Raw genomic sequence first — 14,465 nt, 5'->3', positions numbered from 1 at the left:
GGCAATTTACTAAAAAATGATGCCAAACAGTTGCAAATGCTCCCCTGAAAGATTTGGCGGTCAAAACAGAAGGCTTTTTATCACAGGAGAAGAAATCAGCCCTCGACAACTTAACCGGCAGAAAAAGATTTTTTTGAAAAAATCCCTAAGCCCCGGGGTCACAATTTCAGCAAAAATCTGACTTGTGGCAATTCACTCAAAAATGATGCCAAACTGTTACAAATGCTCCCCTGAACGCTTTGGCGAAGGAAACAGAAGGCTTTTTATCACAGGAGAAGAAATCAGCCCTCAACAACTTAACCGGCAGAAAAAGATTTTTTTGAAAAAATCCCAAACCCCGGGGTCACAATTTCAGCAAAAATCTGACTTGTGGCAGTTCACTCAAAAATGATGCCAAACTGTTGCAAATGCTCCCCTGAAAGCTTTGGCGGTCGAAACAGAAGGCTTTTTATCACAGGAGAAGAAATAAGCCCTCGACAACTTAACCGGCAGAAAAAGATTTTTTTGAAAAAATCCCTAAGCCCCGGGGTCACAATTTCTGAAAAAATCTGACTTTGGGGAATTTACTCAATAATGATGCCAAACTGTTGCAAATGCTCCCCTGAATGCTTTGGCGGTCAAAACAGAAGGCTTTTTATCACAGGAGAAGAAATCAGCCCTCGACAACTTAACCGGCAGAAAAAGATTTTTTTGAAAAAATCCCTAAGCCCCGGGGTCACAATTTCAGCAAAAATCTGACTTGTGGCAATTCACTCAAAAATGATGCCAAACTGTTGCAAATTCTCCCCTGAAAGTTTTGGCGGTCAAAACAGAAGGCTTTTTATCACAGGAGAAGAAATCAGCCCTCGACAACTTAACCGGCGGAAAAAGCTTTTTTTGAAAAAATCCCTAAGGCCCGGGGTCACAATTTCAGCAAAAATCTGACTTTTGGCAACTCACTCAAAAATGGTGCTAAACGGTTGCAAATCCTCCCCTGAATGCTTCGGCGAAGGAAACAGAAGGCTTTTTATCACAGGAGAGGAAATCAGCCCTCGACAGCTTAACCGGGGTCACAATTTCTGAAAAAAATCTGACTGTTGGGAATTTACTCAAAAATGATGCCAAACTGTTGCAAATGCTCCCCTGAATGCTTTGGCGAAGGAAACAGAAGGCGTTTTATCACAGGAGAAGAAATCAGCCCTCGACAGCTTAACCGGGGTCACAATTTCTGAAAAAAATCTGACTTTTGGGAATTTACTCAAAAATGATGCCAAACTGTTGCAAATGCTCCCCTGAATGCTTTGGCGAAGGAAACAGAAGGCGTTTTATCACAGGAGAAGAAATCAGCCCTCGACAACTTAACCGTCAGAAAAACATTTTTTTTTTGAAAAAATCCCTAAGCCCCGGGGTCACAATTTCAGCAAAAATCTGACTTTTGGCAACTCACTCAAAAATGGTGCTAAACGGTTGCTAATGCTCCCCTGAATGCTTTGGCGGTCAAAACAGAAGGCTTTTTATCACAGGAGAAGAAATCAGCCGTCGACAACTTAACCGGCAGAAAAAGCTTTTTTTGAAAAAATCCCTAAGCCCCGGGGTCACAATTTCAGCAAAAATCTGACTTTGGGGGATTTACTCAAAAATGATGCCAAACTGTTGCAAATGCTCCCCTGAATGCTTTGGCGAAGGAAACAGAAGGCTTTTTATCACAGGAGAAGAAATCAGCCCTCGACAACTTAACCGGGGTCACAATTTCAGCAAAAATCTGACTTTTGGGAATTTACTCAAAAATGATGCCAAACTGTTGCAAATGCTCCCCTGAAGGCTTTGGCGGTCAAAACAGAAGGCTTTTTATCACAGGACAAGAAATCAGCCCTCGACAATTTCACCGGCAGAAAAAGATTTTTTTGAAAAACTCCCTAAGCCCCGGGGTCACAATTTCAGCAAAAATCTGACTTTTGGCAATTCACTCAAAAATGGTCCTAAACGGTTGCAAATGCTCCCCTGAAAGGGTTGGCGATCGAATCAGAAGGCTTTTTATCACAGGAGAAGAAATCAGCCCTCGACAACATAACCGACAGAAAAACATAATTTTGAAAAAATCCCTAAGCCCCGGGGTCACAATTTCAGCAAAAATCTGACTTGTGGCAATTCACTCAAAAATGATGCCAAACTGTTACAAATGCTCCGCTGAACGCTTTGGCGAAGGAAACAGAAGGCTTTTTATCACAGGAGAAGAAATCAGCCCTCGACAACTTAACCGGCAGAAAAAGCTATTTTTGAAAAAATCCCTAAGCCCCGCGGTCACAATGTCAGCAAAAATCTGACTTTTGGCAACTCACTCAAAAATGGTGCTTAACGGTTGCAAATGCTCCCCTGAATGCTTTGGCGGTCAAAACAGAAGGCTTTTTATCACAGGAGAAGAAATCAGCCCTCGACAACTTAACCGCAGAAAAAGATTTTTTTGAAAAAATCCCTAAGCCCCGGGGTCACAATTTCTGAAAAAATCTGACTTTGGGGAATTTACTCAAAAATGATGCCAAACTGTTGCAAATGCTCCCCTGAATGCTTTGGCGAAGGAAACAGACGGCTTTTTATCACAGGAGAAGAAATCAGCCCTCAACAACTTAACCGGCGGAAAAAGCTATTTTTGAAAAAATCCCTAAGCCCCGGGGTCACAATTTCAGCAAAAATCTGACTTTTGGGAATTTACTCAAAAATGATGCCAAACTGTTGCAAATGCTCCCCTGAAGGCTTTGGCGGTCAAAACAGAAGGCTTTTTATCACAGGAGAAGAAATCAGCCCTCGACAATTTCACCGGCAGAAAAAGATTTTTTTGAAAAAATCCCTAAGCCCCGGGGTCACAATTTCAGCAAAAATCTGACTTTGGCAATTCACTCAAAAATGGTCCTAAACGGTTGCAAATGCTCCCCTGAAAGGGTTGGCGATCGAATCAGAAGGCTTTTTATCACAGGAGAAGAAATCAGCCCTCGACAACATAACCGACAGAAAAACATAATTTTGAAAAAATCCCTAAGCCCCGGGGTCACAATTTCTGAAAATATCTGACTTTTGGGAATTTACTCAAAAATGATGCCAAACTGTTGCAAATGCTCCCCTGAAAGCTTTGGCGGTCGAAACAGAAGGCTTTTTATCACAGGAGAAGAAATCAGCCCTCGACAACTTAACCGGCAGAAAAAGATTTTTTTGAAAAAATCCCTAAGCCCCGGGGTCACAATTTCTGAAAAAATCTGACTTTGGGGAATTTACTCAATAATGATGCCAAACTGTTGCAAATGCTCCCCTGAATGCTTTGGCGAAGGAAACAGAAGGCTTTTTATCACAGGAGAAGAAATCAGCCCTCGACAACTTAACCGGCAGAAAAAGATTTTTTTGAAAAAATCCCTAAGCCCCGGGGTCACAATTTCAGCAAAAATCTGACTTTTGGCAATTTACTAAAAAATGATGCCAAACAGTTGCAAATGCTCCCCTGAAAGATTTGGCGGTCAAAACAGAAGGCTTTTTATCACAGGAGAAGAAATCAGCCCTCGACAACTTAACCGGCAGAAAAAAGATTTTTTTGAAAAAATCCCTAAGCCCCGGGGTTACAATTTCAGCAAAAATCTGACTTGTGGGAATTCACTCAAAAATGATGCCAAACTGTTACAAATGCTCCCCTGAACGCTTTGGCGAAGGAAACAGAAGGCTTTTTATCACAGGAGAAGAAATCAGCCCTCGACAACTTAACCGGCAGAAAAAGATTTTTTTGAAAAAATCCCTAAGGCCCGGGGTCACAATTTCAGCAAAAATCTGACTTTTGGCAACTCACTCAAAAATGGTGCTAAACGGTTGCTAATGCTCCCCTGAATGCTTTGGCGGTCAAAACAGAAGGTTTTTTATCACAGGAGAAGAAATCAGCCGTCGACAACTTAACCGGCAGAAAAAGCTTTTTTTGAAAAAATCCCTAAGCCCCGGGGTCACAATTTCTGAAAAAATCTGACTTTGGGGGATTTACTCAAAAATGATGCCAAACTGTTGCAAATGCTCCCCTGAATGCTTTGGCGAAGGAAACAGAAGGCTTTTTATCACAGGAGAAGAAATCAGCCCTAGACAACTTAACCGGCAGAAAAAGATTTTTTTGAAAAAATCCCTAAGCCCCGGGGTCACAATTTCAGCAAAAATCTGACTTGTGGCAATTCACTCAAAAATGATGCCAAACTATTGCAAATGCTCCCCTGAATGCTTTGGCGAAAGAAAAAAGAAGGCTTTTTATCACAGGAAAAGAAATCATCCCTAGACAACTTAACCGGCAGAAAAAGATTTTTTTAAAAAAATCCCTAAGCCCCGGGGTCACAATTTCAGCAAAAATCTGACTTTTGTCAACTCACTCAATAATGATGCCAAACTGTTGCAAATGCTCCCGTGAATGCTTTGGCGAAGGAAACAGAAGGCTTTTTATCACAGGAGAAGAAATCAGCCCTCGACAACTTAACCGGGGTCACAATTTCAGCAAAAATCTGACTTTTGGGAATTTACTCAAAAATGATGCCAAACTGTTGCAAATGCTCCCCTGAAGGCTTTGGCGGTCAAAACAGAAGGCTTTTTATCACAGGACAAGAAATCAGCCCTCGACAATTTCACCGGCAGAAAAAGATTTTTTTGAAAAAATCCCTAAGCCCCGGGGTCACAATTTCAGCAAAAATCTGACTTTGGCAATTCACTCAAAAATGGTCCTAAACGGTTGCAAATGCTCCCCTGAAAGGGTTGGCGATCGAATCAGAAGCCTTTTTATCACAGGAGAAGAAATCAGCCCTCGACAACATAACCGACAGAAAAACATAATTTTGAAAAAATCCCTAAGCCCCGGGGTCACAATTTCTGAAAATATCTGACTTTTGGGAATTTACTCAAAAATGATGCCAAACTGTTGCAAATGCTCCCCTGAATGCTTTGGCGAAGGAAACAGAAGGCTTTTTATCACAGGAGAAGAAATCAGCCCTCGACAACTTAACCGGCAGAAAAAGATTTTTTTGAAAAAATCCCTAAGCCCCGGGGTCACAATTTCTGAAAAAATCTGACTTTGGGGAATTTACTCAATAATGATGCCAAACTGTTGCAAATGCTCCCCTGAATGCTTTGGCGAAGGAAACAGAAGGCTTTTTATCACAGGAGAAGAAATCAGCCCTCGACAACTTAACCGGCAGAAAAAGATTTTTTTGAAAAAATCCCTAAGCCCCGGGGTCAAAATTTCAGCAAAAATCTGACTTTTGGCAATTTACTAAAAAATGATGCCAAACAGTTGCAAATGCTCCCCTAAAAGATTTGGCGGTCAAAACAGAAGGCTTTTTATCACAGGAGAAGAAATCAGCCCTCGACAACTTAACCGGCAGAAAAAAGATTTTTTTGAAAAAATCCCTAAGCCCCGGGGTCACAATTTCAGCAAAAATCTGACTTGTGGCAATTCACTCAAAAATGATGCCAAACTGTTACAAATGCTCCCCTGAACGCTTTGGCGAAGGAAACAGAAGGCTTTTTATCACAGGAGAAGAAATCAGCCCTCGACAACTTAACCGGCAGAAAAAGATTTTTTTGAAAAAATCCCTAAGGCCCGGGGTCACAATTTCAGCAAAAATCTGACTTTTGGCAACTCACTCAAAAATGGTGCTAAACGGTTGCTAATGCTCCCCTGAATGCTTTGGCGGTCAAAACAGAAGGTTTTTTATCACAGGAGAAGAAATCAGCCGTCGACAACTTAACCGGCAGAAAAAGCTTTTTTTGAAAAAATCCCTAAGCCCCGGGGTCACAATTTCTGAAAAAATCTGACTTTGGGGGATTTACTCAAAAATGATGCCAAACTGTTGCAAATGCTCCCCTGAATGCTTTGGCGAAGGAAACAGAAGGCTTTTTATCACAGGAGAAGAAATCAGCCCTAGACAACTTAACCGGCAGAAAAAGATTTTTTTGAAAAAATCCCTAAGCCCCGGGGTCACAATTTCAGCAAAAATCTGACTTTTGGCAACTCACTCAATAATGATGCCAAACTGTTGCAAATGCTCCCGTGAATGCTTTGGCGAAGGAAACAGAAGGCTTTTTATCACAGGAGAAGAAATCAGCCCTCGACAACTTAACCGGGGTCACAATTTCAGCAAAAATCTGACTTTTGGGAATTTACTCAAAAATGATGCCAAACTGTTGCAAATGCTCCCCTGAAGGCTTTGGCGGTCAAAACAGAAGGCTTTTTATCACAGGACAAGAAATCAGCCCTCGACAATTTCACCGGCAGAAAAAGATTTTTTTGGAAAAATCCCTAAGCCCCGGGGTCACAATTTCAGCAAAAATCTGACTTTGGCAATTCACTCAAAAATGGTCCTAAACGGTTGCAAATGCTCCCCTGAAAGGGTTGGCGAACAAATCAGAAGCCTTTTTATCACAGGAGAAGAAATCAGCCCTCGACAACATAACCGACAGAAAAACATAATTTTGAAAAAATCCCTAAGCCCCGGGGTCACAATTTCTGAAAATATCTGACTTTTGGGAATTTACTCAAAAATGATGCCAAACTGTTGCAAATGCTCCCCTGAATGCTTTGGCGAAGGAAACAGAAGGCTTTTTATCACAGGAGAAGAAATCAGCCCTCGACAACTTAACCGGCAGAAAAAGATTTTTTTGAAAAAATCCCTAAGCCCCGGGGTCACAATTTCTGAAAAAATCTGACTTTGGGGAATTTACTCAATAATGATGCCAAACTGTTGCAAATGCTCCCCTGAATGCTTTGGCGAAGGAAACAGAAGGCTTTTTATCACAGGAGAAGAAATCAGCCCTCGACAACTTAACCGGCAGAAAAAGATTTTTTTGAAAAAATCCCTAAGCCCCGGGGTCAAAATTTCAGCAAAAATCTGACTTTTGGCAATTTACTAAAAAATGATGCCAAACAGTTGCAAATGCTCCCCTAAAAGATTTGGCGGTCAAAACAGAAGGCTTTTTATCACAGGAGAAGAAATCAGCCCTCGACAACTTAACCGGCAGAAAAAAGATTTTTTTGAAAAAATCCCTAAGCCCCGGGGTCACAATTTCAGCAAAAATCTGACTTGTGGCAATTCACTCAAAAATGATGCCAAACTGTTACAAATGCTCCGCTGAACGCTTTGGCGAAGGAAACAGAAGGCTTTTTATCACAGGAGAAGAAATAAGCCCTCGACAACTTAACCGGCAGAAAAAGATTTTTTTGAAAAAATCCCTAAGGCCCGGGGTCACAATTTCAGCAAAAATCTGACTTTTGGCAACTCACTCAAAAATGGTGCTAAACGGTTGCTAATGCTCCCCTGAATGCTTTGGCGGTCAAAACAGAAGGTTTTTTATCACAGGAGAATAAATCAGCCGTCGACAACTTAACCGGCAGAAAAAGCTTTTTTTGAAAAAATCCCTAAGCCCCGGGGTCACAATTTCAGCAAAAATCTGACTTTGGGGGATTTACTCAAAAATGATGCCAAACTGTTGCAAATGCTCCCCTGAATGCTTTGGCGAAGGAAACAGAAGGCTTTTTATCACAGGAGAAGAAATCAGCCCTAGACAACTTAACCGGCAGAAAAAGATTTTTTTGAAAAAATCCCTAAGCCCCGGGGTCACAATTTCAGCAAAAATCTGACTTGTGGCAATTCACTCAAAAATGATGCCAAACTGTTGCAAATGCTCCCCTGAACGCTTTGGCGAAGGAAACAGAAGGCTTTTTATCACAGGAGAAGAAATCACCCCTCAACAACTTAACCGGCAGAAAAAGATTTTTTTGAAAAAATCCCTAAGCCCCGGGGTCACAATTTCTGAAAATATCTGACTTGTGGCAATTCACTCAAAAATGATGCCAAACTGTGGCAAATGCTCCCCTGAAAGCTTTGGCGGTCGAAACAGAAGGCTTTTATCACAGGAGAAGAAATAAGCCCTCGACAACTTAACCGACGGAAAAAGATTTTTTTGAAAAAATCCCTAAGCCCCGGGGTCACAATTTCAGCAAAAATCTGACTTTGGGGAATTTACTCAAAAATGATGCCAAACTATTGCAAATGCTCCCCTGAATGCTTTGGCGAAAGAAAAAAGAAGGCTTTTTATCACAGGAAAAGAAATCATCCCTAGACAACTTAACCGGCAGAAAAAGATTTTTTTGAAAAAATCCCTAAGCCCCGGGGTCACAATTTCAGCAAAAATCTGACTTTTGTCAACTCACTCAATAATGATGCCAAACTGTTGCAAATGCTCCCGTGAATGCTTTGGCGAAGGAAACAGAAGGCTTTTTATCACAGGAGAAGAAATCAGCCCTCGACAACTTAACCGGGGTCACAATTTCAGCAAAAATCTGACTTTTGGGAATATACTCAAAAATGATGCCAAACTGTTGCAAATGCTCCCCTGAAGGCTTTGGCGGTCAAAACAGAAGGCTTTTTATCACAGGACAAGAAATCAGCCCTCGACAATTTCACCGGCAGAAAAAGATTTTTTTGAAAAAATCCCTAAGCCCCGGGGCAACAATTTCAGCAAAAATCTGACTTTGGCAATTCACTCAAAAATGGTCCTAAACGGTTGCAAATGCTCCCCTGAAAGGGTTGGCGATCGAATCAGAAGGCTTTTTATCACAGGAGAAGAAATCAGCCCTCGACAACTTAACCGGCAGAAAAAGATTTTTTTGAAAAAATCCCTAAGCCCCGGGGTCACAATTTCAGCAAAAATCTGACTTTTGGCAATTTACTCAAAAATGATGCCAAACAGTTGCAAATGCTCCCCTGAAAGATTTGGCGGTCAAAACAGAAGGCTTTTTATCACAGGAGAAGAAATCAGCCCTCGACAACTTAACCGGCAGAAAAAAGATTTTTTTGAAAAAATCCCTAAGCCCCGGGGTCACAATTTCAGCAAAAATCTGACTTGTGGCAATTCACTCAAAAATGATGCCAAACAGTTGCAAATGCTCCCCTGAAAGATTTGGCGGTCAAAACAGAAGGCTTTTTATCACAGGAGAAGAAATCAGCCCTCGACAACTTAACCGGCAGAAAAAAGATTTTTTTGAAAAAATCCCTAAGGCCCGGGGTCACAATTTCAGCAAAAATCTGACTTTTGGCAACTCACTCAAAAATGGTGCTAAACGGTTGCTAATGCTCCCCTGAATGCTTTGGCGGTCAAAACAGAAGGTTTTTTATCACAGGAGAAGAAATCAGCCGTCGACAACTTAACCGGCAGAAAAAGCTTTTTTTGAAAAAATCCCTAAGCCCCGGGGTCACAATTTCTGAAAAAATCTGACTTTGGGGGATTTACTCAAAAATGATGCCAAACTGTTGCAAATGCTCCCCTGAATGCTTTGGCGAAGGAAACAGAAGGCTTTTTATCACAGGAGAAGAAATCAGCCCTAGACAACTTAACCGGCAGAAAAAGATTTTTTTGAAAAAATCCCTAAGCCCCGTGGTCACAATTTCAGCAAAAATCTGACTTGTGGCAATTCACTCAAAAATGATGCCAAACTGTTGCAAATGCTCCCCTGAACGCTTTGGCGAAGGAAACAGAAGGCTTTTTATCACAGGAGAAGAAATCACCCCTCAACAACTTAACCGGCAGAAAAAGATTTTTTTGAAAAAATCCCTAAGCCCCGGGGTCACAATTTCTGAAAATATCTGACTTGTGGCAATTCACTCAAAAAGGATGCCAAACTGTAGCAAATGCTCCCCTGAAAGCTTTGGCGGTCGAAACAGAAGGCTTTTATCACAGGAGAAGAAATCAGCCCTCGAAAACTTAACCGACGGAAAAAGATTTTTTTGAAAAAATCCCTAAGCCCCGGGGTCACAATTTCAGCAAAAATCTGACTTTGGGGAATTTACTCAAAAATGATGCCAAACTATTGCAAATGCTCCCCTGAATGCTTTGGCGAAAGAAAAAAGAAGGCTTTTTATCACAGGAAAAGAAATCATCCCTAGACAACTTAACCGGCAGAAAAAGATTTTTTTGAAAAAATCCCTAAGCCCCGGGGTCACAATTTCAGCAAAAATCTGACTTTTGTCAACTCACTCAATAATGATGCCAAACTGTTGCAAATGCTCCCGTGAATGCTTTGGCGAAGGAAACAGAAGGCTTTTTATCACAGGAGAAGAAACCAGCCCTCGACAACTTAACCGGGGTCACAATTTCAGCAAAAATCTGACTTTTGGGAATTTACTCAAAAATGATGCCAAACTGTTGCAAATGCTCCCCTGAAAGCTTTGGCGGTCGAAACAGAAGGCTTTTTATCACAGGAGAAGAAATCAGCCCTCGACAACTTAACCGGCAGAAAAAGATTTTTTTGAAAAAATCCCTAAGCCCCGGGGTCAAAATTTCAGCAAAAATCTGACTTTTGGCAATTTACTAAAAAATGATGCCAAACAGTTGCAAATGCTCCCCTGAAAGATTTGGCGGTCAAAACAGAAGGCTTTTTATCACAGGAGAAGAAATCAGCCCTCGACAACTTAACCGGCAGAAAAAGATTTTTTTGAAAAAATCCCTAAGCCCCGGGGTCACAATTTCAGTAAAAATCTGACTTGTGGCAATTCACTCAAAAATGATGCCAAACTGTTACAAATGCTCCCCTGAACGCTTTGGCGAAGGAAACAGAAGGCTTTTTATCACAGGAGAAGAAATCAGCCCTCAACAACTTAACCGGCAGAAAAAGATTTTTTTGAAAAAATCCCAAACCCCGGGGTCACAATTTCAGCAAAAATCTGACTTTGGGGAATTTACTAAATAATGATGCCAAACTGTTACAAATGCTCCCCTGAATGCTTTGGCGAAGGAAACAGAAGGCTTTTTATCACAGGAGAAGAAATCAGCCCTCGACAACTTAACCGGGGTCACAATTTCAGCAAAAATCTGACTTTTGGGAATTTACTCAAAAATGATGCCAAACTGTTGCAAATGCTCCCCTGAAGGCTTTGGCGGTCAAAACAGAAGGCTTTTTATCACAGGACAAGAAATCAGCCCTCGACAATTTCACCGGCAGAAAAAGATTTTTTTGAAAAAATCCCTAAGCCCCGGGGTCACAATTTCAGCAAAAATCTGACTTTGGCAATTCACTCAAAAATGGTCCTAAACGGTTGCAAATGCTCCCCTGAAAGGGTTGGCGATCGAATCAGAAGGCTTTTTATCACAGGAGAAGAAATCAGCCCTCGACAACATAACCGACAGAAAAACATAATTTTGAAAAAATCCCTAAGCCCCGGGGTCACAATTTCAGAAAATATCTGACTTTTGGGAATTTACTCAAAAATGATGCCAAACTGTTGCAAATGCTCCCCTGAAAGCTTTGGCGGTCGAAACAGAAGGCTTTTTATCACAGGAGAAGAAATCAGCCCTCGACAACTTAACCGGCAGAAAAAGATTTTTTTGAAAAAATCCCTAAGCCCCGGGGTCACAATTTCTGAAAAAATCTGACTTTGGGGAATTTACTCAATAATGATGCCAAACTGTTGCAAATGCTCCCCTGAATGCTTTGGCGAAGGAAACAGAAGGCTTTTTATCACAGGAGAAGAAATCAGCCCTCGACAACTTAACCGGCAGAAAAAGATTTTTTTGAAAAAATCCCTAAGCCCCGGGGTCAAAATTTCAGCAAAAATCTGACTTTTGGCAATTTACTAAAAAATGATGCCAAACAGTTGCAAATGCTCCCCTGAAAGATTTGGCGGTCAAAACAGAAGGCTTTTTATCACAGGAGAAGAAATCAGCCCTCGACAACTTAACCGGCAGAAAAAAGATTTTTTTGAAAAAATCCCTAAGCCCCGGGGTCACAATTTCAGCAAAAATCTGACTTTTGGCAACTCACTCAAAAATGGTGCTAAACGGTTGCTAATGCTCCCCTGAATGCTTTGGCGGTCAAAACAGAAGGTTTTTTATCACAGGAGAAGAAATCAGCCGTCGACAACTTAACCGGCAGAAAAAGCTTTTTTTGAAAAAATCCCTAAGCCCCGGGGTCACAATTTCTGAAAAAATCTGACTTTGGGGGATTTACTCAAAAATGATGCCAAACTGTTGCAAATGCTCCCCTGAATGCTTTGGCGAAGGAAACAGAAGGCTTTTTATCACAGGAGAAGAAATCAGCCCTAGACAACTTAACCGGCAGAAAAAGATTTTTTTGAAAAAATCCCTAAGCCCCGGGGTCACAATTTCAGCAAAAATCTGACTTGTGGCAATTCACTCAAAAATGATGCCAAACTGTTGCAAATGCTCCCCTGAACGCTTTGGCGAAGGAAACAGAAGGCTTTTTATCACAGGAGAAGAAATCACCCCTCAACAACTTAACCGGCAGAAAAAGATTTTTTTGAAAAAATCCCTAAGCCCCGGGGTCACAATTTCTGAAAATATCTGACTTGTGGCAATTCACTCAAAAAGGATGCCAAACTGTGGCAAATGCTCCCCTGAAAGCTTTGGCGGTCGAAACAGAAGGCTTTTATCACAGGAGAAGAAATCAGCCCTCGAAAACTTAACCGACGGAAAAAGATTTTTTTGAAAAAATCCCTAAGCCCCGGGGTCACAATTTCAGCAAAAATCTGACTTTGGGGAATTTACTCAAAAATGATGCCAAACTATTTCAAATGCTCCCCTGAATGCTTTGGCGAAAGAAAAAAGAAGGCTTTTTATCACAGGAAAAGAAATCATCCCTAGACAACTTAACCGGCAGAAAAAGATTTTTTTGAAAAAATCCCTAAGCCCCGGGGTCACAATTTCAGCAAAAATCTGACTTTTGTCAACTCACTCAATAATGATGCCAAACTGTTGCAAATGCTCCCGTGAATGCTTTGGCGAAGGAAACAGAAGGCTTTTTATCACAGGAGAAGAAATCAGCCCTCGACAACTTAACCGGGGTCACAATTTCAGCAAAAATCTGACTTTTGGGAATTTACTCAAAAATGATGCCAAACTGTTGCAAATGCTCCCCTGAAGGCTTTGGCGGTCAAAACAGAAGGCTTTTTATCACAGGACAAGAAATCAGCCCTCGACAATTTCACCGGCAGAAAAAGATTTTTTTGAAAAAATCCCTAAGCCCCGGGGTCACAATTTCAGCAAAAATCTGACTTTTGGCAATTCACTCAAAAATGGTCCTAAACGGTTGCAAATGCTCCCCTGAAAGGGTTGGCGATCGAATCAGAAGGCTTTTTATCACAGGAGAAGAAATCAGCCCTCGACAACATAACCGACAGAAAAACATAATTTTGAAAAAATCCCTAAGCCCCGGGGTCACAATTTCAGAAAATATCTGACTTTTGGGAATTTACTCAAAAATGATGCCAAACTGTTGCAAATGCTCCCCTGAAAGCTTTGGCGGTCGAAACAGAAGGCTTTTTATCACAGGAGAAGAAATCAGCCCTCGACAACTTAACCGGCAGAAAAAGATTTTTTTGAAAAAATCCCTAAGCCCCGGGGTCACAATTTCTGAAAAAATCTGACTTTGGGGAATTTACTCAATAATGATGCCAAACTGTTGCAAATGCTCCCCTGAATGCTTGGGCGAAGGAAACAGAAGGCTTTTTATCACAAGAGAAGAAATCAGCCCTCGACAACTTAACCGACAGAAAAAGACTTTTTTGAAAAAATCCCTAAGCCCCGGGATCACAATTTCAGCAAAAATCTGACTTTTGGCAATTTACTCAAAAATGATGCCAAACAGTTGCAAATGCTCCCCTGAAAGATTTGGCGGTCAAAACAGAAGGCTTTTTATCACAGGAGAAGAAATCAGCCCTCGACAACTTAACCGGCAGAAAAAGATTTTTTTGAAAAAATCCCTAAGCCCCGGGGTCACAATTTCAGCAAAAATCTGACTTGTGGCAATTCACTCAAAAATGATGCCAAACTGTTACAAATGCTCCGCTGAACGCTTTGGCGAAGGAAACAGAAGGCTTTTTATCACAGGAGAAGAAATCAGCCCTCGACAACTTAACCGGCAGAAAAAGATTTTTTTGAAAAAATCCCTAAGCCCCGGGGTCACAATTTCAGCAAAAATCTGACTTGTGGCAATTCACTCAAAAATGATGCCAAACTGTTACAAATGCTCCCCTGAACGCTTTGGCGAAGGAAACAGAAGGCTTTTTATCACAGGAGAAGAAATCAGCCGTCGACAACTTAACCGGCAGAAAAAGCTTTTTTTGAAAAAATCCCTAAGCCCCGGGGTCACAATTTCTGAAAAAATCTGACTTTGGGGAAATTACTCAAAAATGATGCCAAACTGTTGCAAATGCTCCCCTGAATGCTTTGGCGAAGGAAACAGAAGGCTTTTTATCACAGGAGAAGAAATCAGCCCTCGACAACTTAACCGGCAGAAAAAGATTTTTTTGAAAAAATCCCTAAGCCCCGGGGTCACAATTTCAGCAAAAATCTGACTTGTGGCAATTCACTCAAAAATGAGGCCAAACTGTTGCAAATGCTGCCCTGAACGCTTTGGCGAAGGAAACAGAAGGCTTTTTATCACAGGAGAAGAAATCAGCCCTCGACAA

The sequence above is a fragment of the Podarcis gaigeae genome (genome assembly GCF_964106915.1).
Source record: "Podarcis gaigeae genome assembly, chromosome: 3".
NCBI lineage: Eukaryota > Metazoa > Chordata > Lepidosauria > Squamata > Lacertidae > Podarcis > Podarcis gaigeae.
Note: the sequence above shows the minus strand (reverse complement) of the source record.